This window comes from Artemia franciscana, chromosome 20 (genome assembly GCF_032884065.1).
Source record: "Artemia franciscana chromosome 20, ASM3288406v1, whole genome shotgun sequence".
NCBI lineage: Eukaryota > Metazoa > Arthropoda > Branchiopoda > Anostraca > Artemiidae > Artemia > Artemia franciscana.
Window position 1 is genome coordinate 31056877 of NC_088882.1, and position 6000 is coordinate 31062876.

Below are 6000 nucleotides of genomic sequence, written 5' to 3' on the forward strand. Positions count from 1 at the left end.
TACAGACTCGTTTGTGCTTGTTTCTTCACTATCAGTTAAATGATAAGGTTGTCAGCCTATCAAAGTTTTTAAAACAGTATGTTCAAACAAGAACGCAATCAGTTATCACATGACCGAAGGCTATTCCTCAGCTTTGAAAAAACAACAACTACAAAATAATATCAAAAGAAGGGGCTAAATTGACTTTCCAGCCAGTTTAACTTTGTCCTTTTCATTCGTAGCCATCGTGATGAATGAAAACTTGGAACAATATCTCATATAATCTTGTATAAGGCTATCCGTAACTTTTCAGGATTAAAATACCATAGGTGACACTAAATTCTAACACTTAATTTAAACACGGGCGTCAACACTTAATTCTGTCAGATTTAAAGATATCGAATGCAATGTGCACCAATTTGAACAAATTTCTAGCCCAAAGTGAACAGATTCTTACTTACAAGCCCCTCTCCGTGATAGACATCAAGTTCAACGGAAACAAATAAATGGGTACTCCAACTAGCATAGTTGGAAACCCCTCATCGTTGAAGTTGACTTTAGCCTAACAGCAGATTATTACTGACAAGTCCCCTACACGTCTTACCACTGGAAACAAATTGGTTTTACCATCTAATACACTGGAAACAAATAATAGATACACCAACTAGCAAAAGTTGCTAACCCCTCATTGCCGAAGGTGATTACTACCTAACAGCCGACTGTTGCATACAAGTCCTCTTTATGTCTCACAATTTGTATTGGCCTAGATTTTGTTTCAGTGGGTAACTTACTACTGAACTTGTCAACTCCTTGAAACTTTCAAACTGGTATGCCCCATGAAGAAATTTTTGAAACAAGAAATGGATGTCGTATACTTTGATCAGCTCATCAGGAGCTATCGATTGCCGTCGGAAAAAAGAAAATTCTATCTGTCTTAGTTAAAAAGTTGATTTGTTTTTTTTGCCGTAGGCTAACTTTCTAACATCACCACTTAAAAAGGAGTAAAGGGTAAGCTCTAATTTCTTTAGCAATGAGAGAACTTTTAAAGTTTATTAGGCACATCTGATACCATTTCTCTACCGCAATCCCAAGTCCGAAAAACCGAAAGATAAACTCAGCTGAAATCACGAACAGAAATTGATAGAAACAATAGATGGCAGCACTTTCGGACCCGAGGGACTGCCGCATATATTTAACACTTACAGATTTTAGTCCATCTTCCATTTGAAAATGGTGCCTGCCTGCTAGAACGGAGCTTTCCACTCGAAAGCAGAAACATGGTTTGATGAAACGAAAGTTCGGCTGCACAACTTCAGATACTCCTCTCTGACATAGGCTATAGAACTCCACTTCACTTCGCACACCATAGGCTCAAGCTCGTGGACAAGCAAAAACCATCCTTTTTGGTCAGGCAAGAGTTCTGCGGAGCTTTCTAAAATGTAATGTAATATTCATCAATCCGATATGAGGTCCACACTTTCCGTAAAAACCACACAGGTTAGACCCTGAACAGTTTCCAGGAATATTCTGAAATTGGCGACACGGAAAAAAAAAAACGGGACAAAACCAAAGTGTTGCTTTCGTAACCTTATGCAGGAAATTAAACATAGGGTGAGATTTTCAGCAAGGATAAAACTTTCCGAAAGGAATTTGGAGGGGATACATTTTATGTGGGAGGAATATTCCACATATTAACTTTCCGTGAGTTGATGGAATTTTATCATGGAGTGTGATTTAGATTTAGTGGCATGATTTGGAGAACAATCAGAAATAAAGAAAAAATGTTTTTTTTTATTCATCAAACTGTTCGTGGTAACGAACTGTAGTAAGGAGCGACCCGGCTCAATAGTAACTGAAACTCTAAAAAATCGAATTTTGATACCAATAGTTACATCAAAAGAATTGCATTTTAATACTGATTTAAATATATAAGTTTCATAAAGATCTATTATACCCATCGAAAGTTACGAGCCTGAGAAAATTTGCCTCATTTTAGAAAATAGGGTGAAACACCTCCTAAAACTCATACAATCTTAACGAAAACCACACCATCAGATTCAGCTTATCAGAGAACCGTATTCTAGAAGTTTCAAGCCCCTATCTACAAAAATGTGGAATTTCGCATTTTTTGCCAGAAGACAGATCACGGATGCGTGTTTCTTTTTTGTTTTTTTTTGTTGTTTTTTTTTCCAGGGGCGATCGTATCGACTGAGTGGTCCTAGAATGTCACGAGAGGGCTCATTCTAACGGAAATTAAAAGTTCTAGTGTCTTTTTTAAGTGACCAATAAAATTGGAGGGCACCTAGGCCCCCTCCCACGCTCATTTTTTTCCAAAGTCACCGGACTGAGATAGCTATTTTATTCACCATAGTCGAAAAACCTAATAACTATGTCTTTCGGGACGACTTACTCCCCCACAGTCCCCGTGGGAGGGGCTGCAAGTTACAAACTTTGACCTGTGTTTACATATAGTAATGGTACTGGGAAGTATATAGACGTTTACAGGGTTTTTTTTTTTGGTTTTAGGGGGAATGTTGAGGGGGGGTTTACTTGGGAGGATATTTCCATGGAGGAACTTCTCATGGGGAAAGAGAATTTCAATGAAGGGGCGCAGGAGTTTCTAGCATTATTTGAAAAAACAATGGAAAAATAAATATGACAAGTTTTTTCTACTGAAAATTAGGAGGAGCATTAAAACTTAAAACGAACAAAAATTATTACGCATATGAGGGGTTTACCTGCTCGTTATACCTCACTCTTTACGCTAAAGTATTTTTAGTAATTTCAACTATTTATTCTACGGCCTTTGTGATTTAGAGGTCATTCTTAAGGAATTGGGACATTTAAGCTTTAGCGTAAAGAGCGAGGTATTGACCAGGGTTGGACGCCCTCATAGACGCAATAAAAACATACGATTATAGAAGTTCGTTACGTAAGATAATTCGTAAGTTACTAATAATTTTTACCAATGAAAACGTTTGTATAAAAAAAAAGTTCTATTTGCCTTTTTAAGTAATCAAAAAATTGGAGGGTAACTAGGCCTCCTCTCTTACTCCTTTTTTCTCAAAATCTTCCAATTAATTGCAATTAATTAATATGCAAATTTTGTTTCAATTTAGTTGATGGTTGTGTTGATTTTTTTAGAGGCATAGTTACTGGACCTAGAAATATGGGGCTACTTGCCCTCCAAATCACATTTTATGGTTTGAAAGTGTCAATGATATTAATAGCTTTTATAGAGTGCCGTTGCCTCTGACATCGCTAATGTCCTTTTGAATGGCTTCGTGCCACCCCAACACCTAGTTGGTGGGGCGCTTCGCCCCCCAAGCCCCCCCGCGCGCGTAAGTCGCTACGCGCCATATTAGTTACGCACCATTGTAGCTGTGTCCCTGTGTCCCACCTGTGAATATAGATATATATATATATACTAGCTGTTGGGGTGGCGCTTCGCGCCACCCCAACACCTAGTTGGTGGGGGCGCTTCGCGCCCCCCCCCAAGCCCCCCCGCGCGCGTAAGTCGTTACGCGCCATAATAGTTACGCGCCATTGTAGTTGTGTCCCTATGTCCCACCTGTGAATATAGATATATATATATATATATGGTTTTAACTACGTAAAACTTGCGAATATACAACATTCTTTGCTGTCCCATTGTCTTTGCATATAAATAGATTGTCAGGTTTACCGACTCTTGAACATGCAACATATAATGGTCCATGGGAAAACAATCTGTATTCAGATCTATACCTCATGATTCTAATGATTGCCCTTGAGCTTTGTTGATGGTGATTGCTAATCGACCATTCCCTGTCCCGGTGTCCCGGTCGTCATTTACATCCCCCTGTTTCCCCCGGTGTCCCCGTTGTAGTTGTGTCCCTGTGTCCCGGTCGTCATTTATATTCCCTGTGTCCCGGGTCCCGGTCATCATTTGTATCCCGGTGTCCCGGTCCTGTATATACATTCGTTTTTTAGTTTTGTTTTTCTCCTTTATTTTTTTCCTTTTTTTTTCTTTTTTAGCTTATTTAGATTTTTAGATTTTTTAGTTTTTTTTATTAGTTTTTAGTTTTTATTTCTTTTTAGTTTTTTTGTCCCGGTCGTCATTTATATCCCCCTGTTTCCCCCGGTGTCCCCGTTGTAGTTGTGTCCCTGTGTCCCGGTCGTTATTTATATTCCCTGTGTCCCGGTCGTCATTTGTATCCCGGTGTACCGGTCTGTATATACATTCGTTTTTTAGTTTTGTTTTTCTCCTTTATTTTTTTCCTTTTTTTTCTTTTTTAGTTTATTTAGATTTTTAGATTTTTTAGTTTTTTTTATTAGTTTTTAGTTTTTTTTTCTTTTTAGTTTTTTTGTAGTTTTTACCTTCTTTTTAGTTTTGTTAATTTTTTTTTTTACTTGTGTCCTGGTCGTCATTTATACTCCCTGTGTCCCGGTGCTTTGTTGATTGCTAATCGAACATTCCTTTTGTCCTGGTCGCTTTCTCTTTGAGTGTCGTCATTATTTTTTTCTTTTTAGTTCTTTTAGTTTTTACCTTTTTTAGTTTTTTTTTAGTTTTTAGTTTTTTTAGTTTTTTACCTTTTTTTAGTTTTTTTAGTTTTTTTAGTTTTTTAGCTTTTTTATTTTTTTATTAGTTTTAGTTTTTTTGTAGTTTTTGCCTTTTTTTAGTTTTTTTAGTTTTTTAGCTTTTTTATTAGTTTTTAGTTTTTTTTGTAGTTTTTGCCTTTTTTTAGTTTTTTTAGTTTTTTAGCTTTTTTATTTTTTTTATTAGTTTTTAGTTTTTTTTGTAGTTTTTGCCTTTTTTTAGTTTTTTCAGTTTTGACGTCACCTGATCCAGTTTTTTCAGGTGACGTCACCTGATCCACGATCCACAGATCCACAGACAACTTATTTTTATATATATAGATAGTTTTTTTTTTTTTACTTATGTCCTGGTCGTCATTTATACTCCCTGTGTCCCGGTGCTTTGTTGATTGCTAATCGAACATTCCTTTTGTCCTGGTCGCTTTCTCTTTGAGTGTCGTCATTTATTAGTTTTTTCCTTTTTTTTTTAGTTTTTTATTGGTTTTTACCTTTATTTTAGCTTATTTTTCAGTTTTTTTCCTTTTTTTTAGTTTTTTTTTATTTTTTATTTTTTTTAGTTTTTTACCTTTTTTTAGTTTTTTTAGTTTTTTTAGTTTTTTAGCTTTTTTACTTTTTTTATTAGTTTTTAGTTTTTTTTTGTAGTTTTTGCCTTTTTTTAGTTTTTTCAGTTTTTTTTTTAGTTTTTTATTGGTTTTTACCTTTATAGTTTTTTTAGTTTTTTAGCTTTTTTATTTTTTTTATTAGTTTTTAGTTTTTTTTGTAGTTTTTGCCTTTTTTAGTTTTTTCAGTTTTGACGTCACCTGATCCAGTTTTTTCAGGTGACGTCACCTGACACATCCATCCACACATCCACAGACAGACAGACAACTTATTTTTATATATATAGATAGATATATATCTATCTATATAAAAATAAGTTGTCTGTGGATGGATGTGTGGATGGATGTGTGGATGGATGTGTCAGGTGACGTCACCTGAAAAAACTGGATTAGGTGACGTCAAAACTGAAAAAACTAAAAAAAGGCAAAAACTACAAAAAAAAACTAAAAACTAATAAAAAAAATAAAAAGCTAAAAAACTAAAAAAACTATAAAGGTAAAAACCAATAAAAAACTAAAAAAAAACTGAAAAAACTAAAAAAAGGCAAAAACTACAAAAAAAAACTAAAAACTAATAAAAAAAGTAAAAAAGCTAAAAAACTAAAAAAACTAAAAAAACTAAAAAAAGGTAAAAAAATAAAAAAAATAAAAAATAAAAAAAAACTAAAAAAAAGGAAAAAACTGAAAAATAAGCTAAAATAAAGGTAAAAACCAATAAAAAACTAAAAAAAAAAAAGGAAAAAACTAATAAATGACGACACTCAAAGAGAAAGCGACCAGGACAAAAGGAATGTTCGATTAGCAATCAACAAAGCACCGGGACACAGGGAGTATAAATGACGAC